A 16,508-nucleotide genomic window follows, 5' to 3' on the forward strand; every position below is an offset into this window, starting at 1 on the left:
GCTGATTATCCTATGTGGAGGACAAATGGCCTGCAAAAGCGTGGGAGGTAAGATATTTGGCCCAGCTCTAATTTGAACCTGGAACTTCTTGGTTCATTCTCTAGGGGAGCACTTAGCGAGTAATTCATTGAATTCAGCAGGACTTGTTTCCAATGAAGCATACATAGGACTGGGCTCTTGAATCACTATGCTAACTCCATTTTCATTTTCATTCTCTAGTTCAAAAACAGGGTAACTGTATGATTAAGCAGTACATAATCTATGGAAATTTAGCACATTTTTTAGCCAACCAATGATCTGTCCACAAAAGCTATCTTTATTTAAGCAACTTATACTGTTTAAGTTGAAGATAAGGAAGAAAGGGAAACAGAACAGATGTTTCCCATACTTTACTGTATCTTCATTTATTTAGAAAAAAATTGGGGCGAGGCTAATATGACCTATTTCCAATGCTTACATTTGTTATTTTGAACATAGTGCTGAAACCGTGCAAATTAACTGGCAATCCTTCCACGTCTTTTAACACAGCTATACCATAAAGATAAACCAAGAAAAACAAAATCTAAATCCTAAGAAATGTAAACAGCAAGAACAGCCATTCTTTTTTAAGAGGTACTGTTTTCTTCACAGCCACAGTCAATACTGGGCTTGATCCAAGCATATCTGAGATGCAGCAGTTTAAAGGAATCACAGAACTTGCAACTTTCAAAACCTATTGCAAAACAAGATTCTTAGCATAGCAGCTCCACATCATGGAGCTTAAAGCATGGCACAGACCAAAAAAGTAGGAGCTCCATATTACATAAAATCACCGGTGTTCATAGGCAAGGAATTTCCATCTGTCTCAAGCAAGCAAGTCAAGCCACCCATGGCAGTATACAACCTTTTACATTCTTTAGCCAGTACAACCTGACAGAAAATTATTTCCTAGCAACCAAATAGGTCTATAAATTACGGGATAAAAAATACCAAGGCACCAAGAAAAAACCTTGGTGCAGCTCATGATTACTGGGGAGAAAGCTTGACTACAATTCCTGATTCAGATGAAATGCTAAGCCAAATCCTACCTTATGTTGGTATGGTAGCAAAAATGACCGGAAGGAGAAGAGCAGCAGTGAGCTCTCTTCTCTGAGAGCCAATAAGACTTCAATGCCCCTGCTAAGCCAGTTTAGCTTAGCACAGGTATAGGCAACCTGAGGCCCGGGGGCCAGATGCGGCCCAATCGCCTTCTCAATCCAGGTTGCTGACCTCTGGCTTAGCATGATGTTTGAACCAGGCCACTGTGCAATACAGATGCAACCATATGAAAATGCATACTGAAAATAAACAATTCTGCATTGTGTGGAAATATCACACATTAAAATCCCACAACTAAATAAGGACTAGTTCATCCTTAAGTTCCTCTGGCTTGCATTATTCATCTAAAAGTTAGAGAAAGTAGAGGTACATTCCAAACTAAAAATGGTATAGTTGTATACATCACTATAATATCTCTAGTCATTTCTGTGTCATATTAACTCCCTTGTACTCCCTGAAATTCTAAATTTCAGAAAGCAGGGCAAAAGAGTTATTAGACTACAGTAGGGTATGTTTGAAGTTCGAGGTAATGAGTTATACATTTATAAGCTTGAAAATTAATAGATTGCTACTGAGAAACTCTGTGAAATACGAGATTGCAGTCAAAGGCAAGAAATTCTGTAATCCAATGCACATTTGCCTTGGAAGAAGCCCCACTGAATAAAGTGGGGGCGGGGAGTGGGTTTGAACTGTAAGCTTACACAGGCCTTACCTATGTAAGCACAGTGGTTTTTTTTTCCAAATGGCCATGCAGAATCTCCAGACCTACAGTGCTTTTTTTTTTAATTAAAAAGGTTAAGATAAGCTTACACCTCTGTATTTGTATAAGTAACAGCCATGACATGAATTCCATGAGCCAAAGTTCCAAATGCTAAAAACAGATATATATATATATATATATTTCCTGCATGATAGCCATGCAAGACTTTTGGCCCACAACAATCCCAGCAGACTCCAGAGCCAACAATTTTCATTGCCAAACTGAAATCAAATTCTCTGACCTGGAAAAATGAGTCACTGTAGAGCAGAACACACAATGCAACAAAAATATGTTGGCACCAACGAATGATTTCCCACTCCCTGCTCTTAAAGATATATATATATATAGAGAGAGAGAGAGAGAGAGAGAGATACCTATATCATCTATAGCTATATCAACTATATCTATATCTATCTATATCTCCAAGTCAGAAGCACCTAGAACTTGACCAAATGAAAAACTTGGTCAAATGCACAAATGACCAAAATAGGGGTGGTGCATTTTACCCCATATTTGAGTTTTGATTTCTTGACATTAAAGAAATGGCCTAGAACCACTGGCTAGACCTTTTTGAAAAAGCTTATAATTGATGTATTCACTCATTTACTATGTTCCATTTCTTTTCCACCATTTGCCAAACACACAGCAAGGGTAACAAAAAATTAGGAAGAAGAGCATCATTGTACCAACTTGCTCAGATTCCACAACCAGATTGTTGACTGAGGTCAACTTATTGGGAATGTGAAATTCCCTTCCTTGTTATGATGAAACATATTCGCCGGCTGACTGTTTCTATCTGAGCACAATTCAAAGTGCTAGCCATGACCTTTAGATCCTTAACTGGCTTGGGATCAATATGAACCTTCGTGGGTTTAAAGACTCTAAAGACAGGGATGTGAGGATGTGGAGGTTTTCAGGCTCAGACACCCCCTTCCAAGAGAGGCTGTTTTGGCCCCTTCTCTGATGGCATTCTAGTAGCAAGTGAAGACCCCCTTGTTCAGGCAGGTCTTTGGCCTGTTGCAAACCTCTTCCTATGTTATTAACTGTGGGGCATTCCCAGCAACTGTGGGGCATGCCCCTCTCTACATTCCCATGCTTGTTTGTAATTGGCCCATTGGTGATACACTTTGTTGATTCTGAAGCTCATAATATAATGAAGAAAATAAGTTGGTCTCTGTGGAATGTAGATATAGATATGGAGGACTTCATAGCAGTAGTGTCCAAAACACAATGGGGAACTAACACAGTTCTTTTCTGTGATCAAAAGAGCTGGCATGTTCTATACAAACTGATGTTCCTGAACAGTCACCAGTGACAGTCCACATCGAGCACGCAAGTGACAACAGACTACCTTGAGGTTACAGAGGCATGAATTGTCGTCATCGTATCCTGGTCAAATAGACAAGCATGTGAAAGGTGTCAAACAAAATTATTTCAGTCTAGTGTGGTTCAACTTCAGTTAGCTCACCTACTTCCAAAATGTCACCATGGCAAGAAACAGACTCTGCAGGACCCAGGTCACATTAAAAAGAAGCACAGCTGGGTGACACCAGCATATGAATTCTAAACCTCCATGCAATCCACACAGTCAAAAGAAGTGTGAACAAGATGGAGCCCTCTAGGAGTTCAATGGGAATAAATGGGGTAGAGATGCACAGCTGGCCATTTTAGCCCTCTGTCTCTTCTTAACTGAAATGAGCAGAAATTGTAGACTTGTGATACGGCTCTGGAGTATGAAGCCTGCAGGAAGATCTAATGATGGGTGCCAAGCAATGGCAATTATAAATTGGCATAAAACAAGAAACACAATTTCTCTTACTTTCCCCCTCCGTGCAGGGTTAGCAAACATGATGCCCTCCAGCTGTTGAACCACAACTCCCATCATCTCTGAGCACTGGCTATGCCGGCAGGGTCTGATGGAAGTTGTAGTCGGGTAAAACATCTGGAGGGAACCACGTGGTCTGCTCCTGTCCTAGTGAGAGAAGCCAGCGATCATAAATCGTCAAGAGCTGTGGCTGTTCCCATTATTGTTCAGGGAAATCCCTAAAAACAGAAATGTCATGATTTAATGGGCAGAAATGTAAAGCGGAAGAGATCCTATCAACATGTGGTGGGATGGATTAATATAGAAAAACACTGCATCTAAAGCAGTCGGAGAACACGTAGAGCAACTTGCACGAGTGTGGTACTCTCCAGATGTTTTTACTACAACTCGTATCAGCTTGAGTCAGGACAACAAATGGTCAAGGATGGTGGGAGTTGTAGGCCAAAACAAATGATAGGCACCCTAGGATGATTTAGAGACTTCACTTGAAGTTAGATTCCCAATTTGACTCACAGGAGAGGGGGGATAGAAATATGGATAAAGATGGTCAACTTTGATTTTAACCTTTCTTTCTTTCTTTCTTTCTTTCTTTCTTTCTTTCTCTCTCTATTCTTTTTAATTCCAGTTTCTTCTTCTGATCTAGACTATGCCTGGTTCAGCCTCTTCAAGCTTAAGGAAATGAAATTGGACAAAAGACTTCTGTGTATACATTCTTATCCTGAGCTCCTCTGAGTTGACCACTGCATTTTTACAAAATGATGCTGATACTTTTTTCTTCTTCTGTAGTTAGCAAGCACATGTATAAAATGGGAGAAAGCACGAAAGGACTTAAATCAGCCCAGAATTTGTGACGCTATGAATATTAATTTTAAAAGTATGCAGCATTTAGTCCAAGCAAACCTCATTGCTTTGATGATTATTTCAGCTAAAATGCTTTGTCCAAGGCAAGACAGCTTATGAAAACGCAGTGCTTGAAACATGCTCTATCTACACACTTTCCTTTATGCTTAGCAGACCAAACGGTGCATAGTTAAGACGAATGTAGAGTATCTTCATTTGTCTTGTAATAAACTAAGGCCGCAATACTACACATATGCCTGGGAATAAGTTCCATTAAACTCAGTAGGACTTACTTCTGAGTAGACACACATAGGATTGTGCTGTAGGAGTAAAACTCTATGTTTACTTAAGAGTAAATTTCACTGGCTCAGTATGATTTATTTCTGAGTAAGCAAGCCTGGGATTGGGCTGCACAGCTAATTAGGACCAGAAAGAGGCTTATATTCCATGTTAATGGAGAATTATCATCACACAGTGACTAAAACATATCAGAATTGTCTGCTGGGGGGGGGGGGAGAATCAACCATTTCGCAACTTTTCAACTACCCTGACTGCAAGAATAACTTAAGGTGGTTAAAACGTGCTGTGGGATTTCTAATCCACACCCAACAATATTGTCATAAATTGCGGAAGCAAGGAAGCTGACAACGGGTTAATTCTTGGGAACTGAATCCTTATGCATTTCCAACACCTCAACTTAGGCTGAAAGCAACACTCCCAGGGTGTCGCCACTCTTTAAACTTCAAAAATACCATATGGCTCCAAGAAGCGGAGGTTGAGGGGAGAGGAGGAGGGAAATACCTACGTTTGGAAACCTATTGCAGAGTAACAAATTCCAAAGAAATCAAGATGGGATCTTAAACCTTAAATGCCAAAGCTGGGCGCCTTATTTATTTATTTTTACCCCCAAGGGGAAGAACTCAAAACTCCCGTTTGGAAAAAGGGGTGCAGAACTTGCAGAGAGTTGTGATTCTTGCTAGACAGAGGAAGAATCTTGTTTACTATGCAGCAAATTTCATCTTAAACAAGGATACTCGAGAATGCGTTGGGGAGGGGGGAAACAACAGCTTGACTTGGAACAAAACGTGCCAACTTGAATAAAATATAGAAGGGGGGGGGCCTGTAAGCCCCGCCCCACATAATCCATCACAAGGCGCACAAACACCATTTGAATGGCAATGCAAATTCACGGGGAGGGGCACACCCCCCAAATATTTTATAGGGGGGTTAGGGGTGCCACCTTGGAATAAAATATTGGGCGATAGTAAGCCCCGCCCCCACATCCCAAGATCGGCAATGCCCGTTCACTAGGGGATGGGGAATATTTTATAGGGGTTTTAGGGGTGCCAACTTGGAATAAAATATTGGGAGGGGGGCAAGTCAGTCTTGCCCTGGATAATCGATCACATGACACCATTGGAATGGCAATACTGTACAGCCCACCCACTTTTTATTGGTGGAACCCCTCGAAATTTTGGGGGTGCGCGCGCGTAAGATGCCCCCCCACCCTCGGAGTTGTCTCCTGACCTCTATGGCCACTAAACTTCCCCACGAAGTCGCCCTTAAAGCCCCGAGGAGGAGGAGAAGAAAACGAGCGGATCCCTCCAATCGCACCCATTTAAAACCCAGCGACGTGGAAGGAAAATCCTTTTTTTTCCTTACCACCCTGGCGAAATGGAAGCGAGAGAGGGATAGAAGAAGCTATTCGAAAGCAGGGAGAGAAAGCAGACATTCTTCCACCGAGGAGGGAAACTTTTTTGGCGGGGTGGAGAGGAAAGGGATTTTTAAGACCGACGCCTGGAGGAAAAAAAAACAATGATTGCCGAGTATTGGAGAAGCCGATTTCCACCCCCAAAAAAGTGTGTTTGCCCCCCACCCACGGAAAAAGTCCACCCCTTACCTATCTCCCCCCACCCCCACCCCACTCCGCGTTTACCTGGGCCAGGCGATGCGCCCCGCCGCCTTCCTCGCCCCGCAGCCCCACCGACGGGCTGAGCCGGAGGCGCGTCTTCCCGCCGCCTCTCGCTGCTAATGCCGCCGCCACCTCGTCCCAAGTCGGCCGCCGACTCCAGCCGCTCACTTCGCGGCGGCGGGGCAGCGGGGAGGAGGAGGAGGAGGAGGCGGCGGCGGCGGCGTCAGCAACACCATCCTCTCCCCATCTCCATCTCTCGCTCAGAGGGGACTCGGAGGCGAGGCTGCGCTCCCGAGCAGAGCGGTGGCGGCGGTTGTGGGGCGCTCAGCCTCGAACTCCTCTTCTTCTTCTTCTTCTTCTTCTTCTTCTTCTTCTTCTTCTTCTTCTCCTCCTCCTCCTCCTCCTCCTCAGGGCTCCGCGGCTCTGGCGCCTTTTCCCCCACCCCGCGTTGGAGCCGCGTGCCCCGCGCAAATGGCGCTGCTGCCCGCCTCTCTCTCTCTCTCTCTCTCTCTCTCTCTCTCTCTCTCTCTCTCTCTGAGGGGGATAGTTTTGAGGGCTAAGTATAAGCTGGATTCACGTATAGGCTAAACAAGGCTATAGCTTAGGGCCCCACTCTCTTGCCCCCCCCCCAAAAAAAAATTAAAGGAGAAAAGAAAACTGGATGTACATTTCCAAAATACAAAATATAAGGGGGGAAAACCTACATACAGCAACAGTGCTTTGCAGTGGCGTAGTGTGGGTTGTCAGCACCCGGGGCAAGGCAAGTAATTTGTGCCCCCTAACCCGTGGTTTTGCGCCCCCTAAACCGTGGATTTGCGCCCCCTAACCCTAACCCCCAGATGTTGCGCCCGGTGCAGCCGGCCCCCCCTGCACCCCCCACGCTACGCCACTGGTGCTTTGTGTTCTGTAGGCTCCTATGATGTAAGCAGGCATGTCCAACAGGTAGATCGTGATCAGGTAGATCACTGGTAGATCACTGGCTCCCCCCAAAGAAGCTGAACAACTGTTGCTCCCTTAAAAAAAGGTCAACATTTTACCTCCTCCCTGAAAAAACTCAACAACTTTGACCCGAACTGCCCCCCCCCCCCATGGGCCTTTCTCCTTCCTAAATCATCTGCACACGATGGCGGAAATCATGTCTGCGCAGACGCCAGTGCGGGAAATTGCAGGCGGGTGTGCTCACACACACATGCAGTCCAGCCCACAGAGGGATCTCTGCTGGAGTGATCCGGCCCAGGAGAGGTAAACCTTGCTGACCCCTGGCGTAGACAGGATTTGGGGGTATAGTATAGCCAGAGACAGATTGACACATTTTTAAAATCCACCCAGACAGAAATTTTACCTCTGAAAAAGAGGACGTGTCCTGGAAAAAGAGGACACATGGCAACCCTGTAACACCATCTCCAGCTCAAAAGATTCTATGAACGGTGTCTCCGAAAATTTTTCCATATCACTTGGGAAGACAGGCAAACTAATGTCAGTGCAATGGAAGTAGCAAAGATCACCAGTGTCGAAGCAATGATTCTTCAACGTCAACTTTGTTGGACTGGTCATGTTTGGATGCCTGATTATCATCTTCCAAAGCAACTACTTTATTCTCAACTTAAGAATGGAAAGCGAAATACCAGTGGGTAACAAAAGAGATTTAAAGACTCTCTCAAGGCAAATCTTAAAAAAAACTGCAGTATAAGCACGGACAACTAAGAAACACTGGCTTGCGAGTGCTCCAATTGGAAAACAGCTTTCCCCAAAGGTGTCGTGGACTTTGAAGAAGCACGCACTTATAAAGCAAGGGAGAAACATGCTAAGAGGAAGGCACGCTTGGCAAACCCTCACTGTGATCAACTCCCGACCGGAAACCAATGTCCCCACTGTGGAAGGACGTGTGGATCCAGAATTGGCCTCCACAGTCACTTACGGACTCACCGTTAAGATCATGTTCATGGATGACAATCTTACTCGATTACGAGTGATTGCCAAAGAAGAGAAGAAGATGATGGTGGTGGTGGTGGTGGTGAAGAAGAAGAAGAAGAAGAAGAAGAAGAAGAAGAAGAAGAAGAAGAAGAAGAAGAAGAAGAAGAAGAAGAAGAAATGTGTGCTCCCTTTACACAAGGAGTGTTACCCACCAAAGGTGCCAACTTGAATAAAATATTGGAGCAAGGGCAGGTAAGCCCCACCCCATAAAATGGATCACATGACATGGCACATGCACACACCATTGGAATGGTAATGCCCATCAACTTTGGGTGGGACAGCCCCCTCAAATATTTTACGGGGGGTGGCCAAAGAGACCTCAGCCCGTAGGAGTTCAGCCACCTCAGCTTGACCTTACACTAGATGCAACCCATTAGCGGTGTCAACTTGAATAAAATATTGGGGGAGGCAAGTAAGCCCTGACCTGCATAATCGATCACATGATGCGGCGCAAACAAACCATTTGAATGGCAATGGCCATCAACTTTTGGGGAGGGGAAGCCCCCTCAAATATTGTATGGGTGTGTGTGAAGGGACATTGGTCCCCAGGAGTTGGCTCCTATGTTCCCCAGCTACCTTTGTTGACCGTACACTGGTTACAAACCATTATTATGATTATAATCCTACTACCGCTCCCCTGACACCCCTTACACACCCAAAACTTGTACAGTGGTACCTCGGTTTATGAACTTAATCCATTCCAGAAGTCCGCTCTTAGACCGAAACCGTTCTTAAATCGAGGCATGCTTTCCCTAACTGGGCCATCCGCTGCCGGTGCCCTTCCGCCGTTCAGCTTCCATTCGTAGACCGAAGTAAAGTTCACTAACTGGAACACTACTTCCGGTTTTGTGGAGTTCGTATACCGAATAGTTTCTAAACAGGGCTGTTTTTAAATCGAGGTACCACTGTAAACATAGTTTAATATTATTATTATTATTATTATTATTATTATTATTATTATTATTATTAATTGCTTGCTTTTCACCATTAGGTCCCAAGACAGGTCACTATGGCGAAAAATGCAATATTAAAAACAGTTCAAAACAAATTGCAGTCGCTACTATAGTAGGTCCTAAAAAAATACACCTTTCAAGTGTCAAAGGCCAGGGTCCGTTTTGTTCCATTCACCCTCCAGGAGTTTGGGCTTGAATGGATACATCTAAAGTAGCTCTTTGTATGCCTATATATATATATATGTATGTATGTATATACTGTATAGATACAGATATATAATTTGACAAACAAGAAGGAATTCATCAGTGTCTAACTGATACTAAGTTGCAAGCAGAACATTAAGAATAAAATACAATTCAGGTCTGTTAGATTGTTTATTAAATTTTCTAGTTACTTTATCTTGCCCAAGGCAAGCCAAAGCAACTTACCACCAAACAAGCATTCACACAAAACAAAGTTGCACAATGACCGCTCCCCGCTTAAAATGGGGGGTGCCCTTTGCGTGGACGTGTGCAGCCCCTAGATCTGGAGCAGCTCCAACAGCATAGGCTTGGCTTTGCCTTCCCTCAGGTGGGATACCTGGAGGTCTCCGCCTACCTCAGTCAGTAGTCCAATCCCACCTGGGGGAAGCGTTGCCAAGGAGACCAGGCCAGGTAGGGGAGGGATTACCTGCCCACACAATAGAGGGAGGATCTTACCTAGGAATCCTCACTTGGCTCCAGAGCTTCTCCCACCCTACCCACCCTCAGTTAATGTCTTATTTTGCAGGTTAACTTTTCTTCAGAGGTATGCGGGCGCTGCTACATTAAGGTCGCTGTTAAAGGGCCGGAAAGGAATTTCCCTGCATTGGCAGGTTTCGCCTTTCCCGTAGCAAAACGTCAAAACTTTGGCGGTATCAGGCCTTGGGCGGAATCCTTTTGTCCATCTTCCTCTTGCGGCGGCGATACCAGGGTTCCCCGTTAAAGGGGTTTTCTGAAGGGAGGCTTTGGCCGTACACCGAAAGGTCGTCATTGCTCTCTCCTGTGGCGGCGGCGTTACGGGGGCGGCCATCTCTGCTTGAACATATGTTCTCCAGAGCCGGCCCATCCCCCCCCACACACACTGGATAACCCTGATGCTCCCTAGGTCCCCGGCTGGGGACTGGGGAGGGAGAACGCCCAATGCCTGAGCCAAGGTCTACCCACATTTGAAATTTAATAAAGTTGTGGCCAATTTAATCCCATAGCACGTTGTCTTGAGTCGTTATTCCACATGACGGGGGGACCGTGCAGGATCTGGGGACTCCGCCTGTCCACACAACAGAAACACTGAAATATAACCCAAAGGAGGCAGGAGAGTCAGTGCATGTGTTACTGATGTGGCATGGGCTCCTCTTCCCCATGGATCAGGTCCGATGCTGCTGTGCTACCATTTCCATGGGGGAACCACATGGTCATGAGAAATGATGTTTCTTCCAAAGCCAGCTTCACCCAATACTGTATAGCCATGGGAAGGAAGCAAAGATATACTTGGCCCTTCCTATGGGTGTTTCTAGATGGATGTTCATTGTGGAATTGGTGTATGCAAATCGTTTCTGCCATCCACATGATGATGTCATCAAAATGCCAGCTCTTTGTTTAATCCAGATGTACCCATTCCACAGAAAATCTGATTTAAAAATAACCTGTTGTACATCTGCAATCACTGCTAGCTCATAAGAACTTTTTTTAATGGGCGGTTTGTCACACATGACTTACCTAAGCGCATTTTTAAAAGGGTGGCCATGACTGTGCCTATTTCAGCATATTGCTGCCTGCAAAAGGCACATTTGAATTTTAGCAAGCCAGTTAAGAGCAGCTGGTCCGTCAAGTTCTCTGCACAGTATAACCAATGAGGGATTAATCCTCAGAGACTATCATTACAGTACATATATTAGGGGTTTGGTGTTTTTTTTTTTTAAAAAAAACCACTCTTGTGCAAGCCTTAGGCAAATTCAATATTGCTCAAGACCTCAGTATTATTCCCCCCCCCCCCCGAAACAGAAATGTGTTGTGCCATTCTCCAAAAGCCTAGTGGACGCTTGGGTTGTGAATGTGATCCATGTGGGAAGCACGTTCACAACCCGCAGCGTTTGCAACCCACAGCACCGTGCGTGCGCACGCACGGGTTGTGATTCGGTGCTTCTGAGCATGTGCAAAGCACAATTTAGTGCTTCTGTGCGTGCACGACTGCCGAAACCTGAAAGTAATCTGTTTCGGACCTCTGGGTTTTGGCAGTCCATAACCAAAAAAACGCAACCTGAAGCGTCTGTAACCTGCAGTATGACTGTAGAAGCTTCCATCCCCCTCCATTGTGAAACATGGTTACTAATGCTTGTTTTTGTGTACTCTTGTGCACAAAACCTGGTTGGTTTTTTTTTAAGGTGCATATACACAGGTGCGGAATTACCTGCAGGTATGCTCTGGTTGTGAAGAGGATTGGGGTGGGGTAAGAGTTGATTGAGACAAGGGACAAAAAACAACACCACCTGCATGTTTTTTGTCATACTTTGTCCACTAGTGTGGATTGCAAGCTGTGGAATAGCAGTTGATCCTGTGGCTGAAAATATGTCAATGTATGGATGCTCGCGTATCAATTGCACATGCAATAAATAAATAAATAAATAAATAAATAAATGGATGGATGGATGGATGGATGGATGGATGGATGGATGGATGGACCTGAATGATCTGTTTGCAATATATGATCTCTGCCTGGAAGTAGCCCAGGTGATTCCTCCATCTAGAGTTCTGCTGATCAGGAACTTAATTTTACAGGAGGGAATAGCAGCTTTCTTCCATGATCTGCTGTTCCCTCAGCCAACAGTAGGTCTATTTGATACCTTTCTTGAATCTAGGAAGGAGAGCTGGCATTTTTAGGGTGCAAGACGTGGCCATGGGCCTTGAGTTGGTATCCCTGATTTAAATGTTACTGGAGTGACATGCAACTAGATTACAAGGGAGTAACTCTTCAGACACTGCTTTAATGGATGGAAGAAGCCTTAGCTCTCATTGGTCTCCATTTTTCCTGTCTGTCAGCTGCGTGCTTAAAATACTATAAATGTCCCTGCCCTATAAACTTCCTTCTGCTTTCTAATAATTCATTGTGTGTAATTGTTGTTCTAAAATAACCACAGCTTTTCATTCTTTATTTGGTGGAGTTCATATTCACTTGGTTCAGTTATTCACTACATTCCTTTTCATTGTCAATGTGTTCCCGTTTCTTTTTCCAGGCAGCATAATATGCATTGTTTGCTTTCAAAATGAAAAATGAGAATCGCCATATCAAGAATACTGTACCAGCGTCAGTGCATGTTGTTTATGTACAGTTTGCACAATAAATCTCAGATTAATTCATGTAACCGGTGGAACAAGGGATGTTTTTTGTATTATTTAATGTTGCTAATTGAAGATACATATGTGTGAATATAGAAAAAGGATCATGTATTTTACATGCACAAAAGTTTTATTATAGACCTGTTTGAATATACTGTATTATCTCCCTGCTATTATGTTTTGAAAAATCAGTAATGCTGTGGACCTCAACCTCTTCATCTCTTATTTGGTAGGCTGAATGTGAATGTTAGCTGTCCTGTATAATAAACACATAAAGTCAAGGTTAATTATCAGCTGTGAATAGCCCCAGATTACTTTAAAAAGAAAAGCTAAGCTTGTTTATCAGTATTGGGTCTGTCCCCAAGGAAACTTAAATTGCTTAATACTATTAGATTGCTGGAAGTAAAAACATGTCTTTCCTTTCCTTTCCTTTCCTTTTTTTTTAATGGAAGCTAAATAATGAACTAGTATTGGCTAAGGAGTTCACAGAGAATTTTTACTTCATATTAAGGTATCTGCACTTTCTAATTTATAGATAAGGGTAATAGTTTAATGAAATGCCTCTCTGCCCCCTCCCCAGAAAAACCTTCTGAAGCATCTGTCCTCAAGCTATACAATCTTTGCCAAGCTGGTGCCCTCCATTTGTTTTGTCCCATGGCACAAACATCTGCAAGTTGCAAGCTGTGTGCATGAAAACTAGCCCTCTGGCTCAGTTCCCATCAATCAGCTGTCAGACCAAGTGACCTGCTTAAAAGCGCAATACAGTCGTACCTTGGAAGTCAAATGGAATCCGTTCCAGAAGTCGGTTCGACTTCCAAAACATTCGGAAACCAAAGCATGGCTTCGGATTGGCTGCAGGAAGCTCCTGCAGCCAATCGGAAGCCACAGAAGCCCTGTTGGACATTTGGCTTCCAAAAATAGTTCACAAACCGAAACACTCACTTCCGGGTTTGCAGCATTTGGGAGCGAAAACGTACAAGAATTAAGCTATTCTAAAACCAAGGTACGACTGTATTAGAAGCTCAGCTACCGTGCCAGATTAAACCCTGTGGAAGCCCCTAGGGAGTCAGGATCTTGGTGTCTCCCTCACAAATTATATCCTAATGCGTTTTTTGTTTTACTAACCAACAAGGTCAAGATCAAATCAATATTATTTTGATCCATTGTCTCGGGGCCCCTAAAAGGCCTGGGCCCATAGGCCGGTGTTGTCTACTTTGCCAGTTTGGTAATCCAGCACTGCTTAGCTAGAACAAACACCACAAATCAAATTGGTACCACCAGGGCAAAGAGAATGCCAGTATTGTTAACAAGCAGAGTCAAAGAAGCTATCAGAGATAATAAGGCTTCCCTGTCAGAGGAGCAGAAACTTATGCACGGCACAGAAAAAGTGGACAGGGGAAAGTTTTACTTCCTTTCTTAATAACTCTAGAATTTGTGAGCAACCAATTTCTGCAGACTGTTGGAATATTCAGGACAGAAAATCTTCTGTCACACTGTGCATACTTACACAATTCAATTTCCTCCCACAAGAGGTTGTGATGGCTACCACTGAAATGGCTTTAAAAGAGGATTAGACACATTAATAAAGCAGAGACATCACCTTGCCAACAAAGGTCCGTATAATAAATTCTATGGTTTTCCCAGTAGTGATGTATGGAAGTGAGAGCTGGACCATAAAGAAGGCTGATCACCGAATAATTGATGCTTTTGAATTATGGTGCTGAAGCAGACTCTTGAGAGTCCCATGGACTGCAAGAAGATCAAACCTCTCCATTCTTAAGGAAATCAGCCCTGAGTGTTCACTGGAAGGACAGATCGTGAAGCTGAGGCTCCAATACTTTGGCCACCTCATGAGAAGAGAAGACTCCCTGGAAAAGACCCTGATGTTGGGAAAGATGGAGGGCACAAGGAGAAGGGGACGACACAGGATGAGATGGTTGGACAGTGTTCTCGAAGCTACTAACATGAGTCTGACCAAACTGCGGGAGGCAGTGGAAGACAGGAGTGCCTGGCGTGCTCTGGTCCATGGGGTCACGAAGAGTCGGACACGACTAAACGACTAAACAACAACAGACACATTCATGGGTCATAAAGACTATCAAAAGCTGCTTGCCATGAAGGCTTCCACCGTCCAAGACATTAGGTGCTTCCACACTGTTGCTATTTCGGGTGTGATTCAATCAAACCAGCAAATTCAGGTTGCACAATTATAGCTGGTAGGGAGGTCATGTGCAACAAACCTGTTCTTATGAGCTGCATGGCTATACTTTGCAATTGTTTTTTGCAAGGTATGTAATTACAGTTTATTCCTCTTCAAGGAGATCTTCCGTAGGCAGAAGCTCAAACTGCACAAAGATCAAGTGCTTGTGGCTTTCATATTTGTTGCAAAACTTACTGAAGAGAACAGGCAAAAAATACTGTGTTCCCCTTCTCCATCAAAGCAGAGATAATGCTCCAACATGTGCTCTTGCAAATATACAAAACATTGTTACTACATATTGCAATTGCACGCATGCATATTTTGAAAGGCAATTGCCCTTTTATGATTGGGGCTTCGAATAGCTGTAAGATACGGCTTGCGGTCCAACTGTTAACATTATTTGCATTGTTTTTTTCTAGAATTACTGAGCTTCTTTTGTCTTTACGCAGTAAAGACAGATCGATTTTTGAAGGATCTGTGCAAATGCAGTGTTTCCACCCACCCAGCAATGGAGTGGTAGTAGGGAGAAATGTTGCCTTTTGCTCTTACAGATTAAACAGGGGTCCTTATCTCTGATCTCAGCACTTTGGTACTTGACCCTCAGATTGGAGATAACAGATCCCTCAGACTGCCTTTCAAAAAAACCAAAACAAAACGATCTCCAAAGAGTAGGCCGAGGATCTTCTATCTCAGATTTCAGTGCTAAGTGCCACAGCGCTTAGTTCTCTACCTTTTTCTTTTTTAAAAAAGGTGGCCTTTCACTCACCTGCAAGAGACTGAAGGAAAAGCTGCTTTTTATATCCCGTCTCAGTGCTGTGGTGCTTAGCACTGAGGGGAGAAGTAAAATCCCCTTCTGACAGCCCTTTAGAGAGGATGGCTGAATGCACACCACATATTGTGAAAGCACCATTTAAAGTATATGACTTCCCCTCAATGATCCTGGAAACTGTTGTTTGTTAAGAGTGCTGGGAACTGTAGCTCTGTGAGCCATAAATTACAGTTCCCACAATTCTTTACACCAGTGTGGTGTAGTGGTTAAGGGCGGTGGACTCGTAATCTGGTGAACCGGGTTTGCTTTCCTGCTCCTCCACATGCAGCTGCTGGGTGACCTTGGGCTAGTCACACTTCTCTGAAGTCTCTCAGCCTCACTCACCTCACAGAGTGTTTGTTGTGGGGGAGGAAGGGAGAGGAGATTGTTAGTCGCTTTGAGACTCCTTAGGGTAGTGATAAAGCGGGATATCAAATCCAAACTACTACTACTACTACTACTACTACTACTACTACTACTCTTCTTCTTCTTCTTCTTCTTCTTCTTCTTCTTCTTCTTCTTCTTCTTCTTCTTCTTCTTCTTCTTCTTCTTCAATGTGCTTTCAGTGTACAGTGTACAGTATGTACACAGCCAATGTCTAAATAATAGTCAGAGGGATATTTTATACCCCATTCAGAGGGCTTTGGTCTGGTCTCAGAACTGTGGTGGTTACAGCTTAGACTGGAATGAAATGTTCTTCTTGTTGTCCTTTAGGATCCCGAAAGAGTGGTCAGAGAGGTATTTTATCTTCTGATCAGTGGACCCATCTACAGCCTCACCACTGTGTTGATTTGCACTGAGCAGG

At 44.0% G+C, this 16,508-nt stretch overlaps 1 protein-coding gene across 1 annotated transcript in view; it reads right to left on the reverse strand.

Moving 5' to 3' along the window:
• Positions 1–6,762, reverse strand: part of LPAR1 (lysophosphatidic acid receptor 1) — a 59,937-nt gene extending 53,175 nt beyond the window's left edge. Inside the window, exon 1 of the mRNA XM_081176807.1 lies at positions 6,439–6,762. The gene's annotated coding sequence lies outside the window, so the exon portion shown is untranslated. The remainder of the gene's footprint in view (positions 1–6,438) is intronic.
• Positions 6,763–16,508: the final 9,746 nt, after the last annotated feature.

This window comes from Podarcis bocagei (genome assembly GCF_964188305.1).
Source record: "Podarcis bocagei genome assembly, chromosome: 17".
NCBI classification, from domain to species: Eukaryota; Metazoa; Chordata; class Lepidosauria; order Squamata; family Lacertidae; genus Podarcis; species Podarcis bocagei.